This window comes from Pristiophorus japonicus, chromosome 6 (assembly GCF_044704955.1).
Source record: "Pristiophorus japonicus isolate sPriJap1 chromosome 6, sPriJap1.hap1, whole genome shotgun sequence".
Lineage (NCBI taxonomy): Eukaryota > Metazoa > Chordata > Chondrichthyes > Pristiophoridae > Pristiophorus > Pristiophorus japonicus.
In genome coordinates this window covers 152,972,403-152,974,604 of record NC_091982.1, presented here as the reverse complement: position 1 = coordinate 152,974,604, position 2,202 = coordinate 152,972,403, and positions in this window count along the sequence as shown.

Here is a 2,202-nt window from a genome sequence, read left to right as displayed (position 1 = left end):
GACAGGGACTGTGATTCTCGTATTGGATTGTTCAGCCATCAAAGGACCCATTTTAAGAGTGGAAACAAGTCTTCCTCAATTCCGAGGGACTACCTATGATGATGGGTGGATTTAAGGATTCCGGGCCTATGGCGGGCGGGGCAGTGGTTTCAGATAAAACCGAGCAGGTGACAGTGATCCCAAGAGATAGGGAAGGAAGGGGTAGTGTGTGTGTACTATGGAGCCCAACAGGAATTACGACCTGGAGCAGCTGGTCCTTAATACTCCAGCCAAATATCAGGCAAACGTGCGGGACAACCTCGCCGCATTCGCCACTCACAAGCACGACTGTGCTAGGGTGATGGGGTTAGAAGTCAGGGTGCAAGGGGACCCCATGTCACGGCCTCAGAAACAGTAGTTTCCCCAGAGAGGCAGAAGCTGACTTAGAGCGGCATTGGGATCCCTCGTAGAACTGGAGGTGTTGAGGCCGATAGCCACCCACATAAACTCACCACTTTGGCCGGTTAAGAAGCCCGACCAGTCGTGGAGTGCCACCGTGGACTATCGTGTGCTCAATAAAAATATCCCAGCCTGTGGGCCCACGGTCGCAGCTGTTGCTGATCTCATAGGGAGCATTCTAGCGGCTGCAACCACTTTCACAGTGCTGGATATCGCCAATGGGTTCTGGTTCATTCCCCTTAAACGGGAAGACCAGTACTGCCTTTACATTTAAAGGGCAACAATGCACATGGACATGCCTTCCCCAGGGGTTTCACAACAGCCCCTCCATATTTCACCAGTGTATGGCCAACGCAATCAAAGGCTTCAGCCAACCCGACCAGCTAATCCACTATGTGTACAACTTGCTTTTGTTCTCCGCGGAGGGGGAGAAACACGGGCCACTGCTGGACGGGCTGTTGAGGCTGTTGCGGGAAGCGGGGTTCAAAGTGAACGCAAAGAAAGCCCAGATCGGTCGGGAGGAAGTCACATTTCTTGGGCTGACCGTAAGAGCTGGTGAGCGAGCGACAGATGAGGCAAAAAGAAAGGCAGTATAGGAGTTACCAGCCCCCAAGGATGTAACCGGGGTAAGATCTTTCCTGGGACTCTCAGGGTATTGCAGGGACTTTATAAAGGGTTACACAGCCACGGCAGCCCCTCTGCTTCAGCTCCTCCACAGGGAGTCGAGTGGGAGTGGGACCAGAACTGCCAGGGAACGCTTACCTGCCTCAAGGAGAATTTACACACGGCACCTGCGTTGGGAGCCATTAAGAGCAGCAGCCAGCGAAGATAGCTTGAGCACAATGTTGCTCCAGGAGCAGCACGGCAAGCTACGACCCGTGGTCTACTCCTCAAGGGTTCTCACTTAAGTAAAAAGGAGATACTCCAACTGCAAGGGGCATCTCCTAGCCATGCACTGGGCCGTAAAGCGCTCCAGCTCTTTACGGGATCGTCCCTGATCATTCTACTGACCCACCACACCCCCACTCAGACGTTGTTAGATGGGAGGATAGAGGACGGCACAGTGAGCAGTGCCCACATTGCTCACTGGACTTTATTGTTCTCGCGAATGAATCTGAGAGTACAGGAATTGACACAGCCAAAGTGGGCTGTGAATTTAATCCACCCAGGGACGGCCCATGCATGTACTGTAGAAGGGGTGTGGGACGTAGATGTGGGATTCCAGGCCGAGATACACTCGACAGGCCGGGACATCTATTTAGACAGGTCCAGTTCGGTGGTGAATGGGGAGCGTCTCACTGGGTGTGGGATTTGTGACCCCCATAGCTAAGATAATGAAGGCCATTAATCTCCCCAGCACCCTGAGCGTTCAGCACGCCGAACTGTTGGCGGTGGTGTACGTGGTTACTGTAATGTCTGTAAGCTTGTAATGTTTGTAGCTCCACACTGTGGATGTGGACGTATTGTGTACTACAATTGCAGAGTTAATCATTAAACAGAACCAGGCAGATTTCTGGAGGCTTCTGAGAGAGCTGTCTGCCATGTTAGGAGCTGTGTGTGCTTGTGCTTTGTGAATATATCACATTTGGCGGCGAGATGGGATTTTTCGGATGATTTAAAGCTTAAATTTTGTTGGTTCAGCCAGCCGACCGAGAGACTTTGGAAGTTTCTGTTTTTGGAAAAAAGCTACAAAATCCAAGGTAATATACAGCACACGGTGTGAACAGCTAAAGATTAAAATGGCAGGTGTAATCGGACATTTGA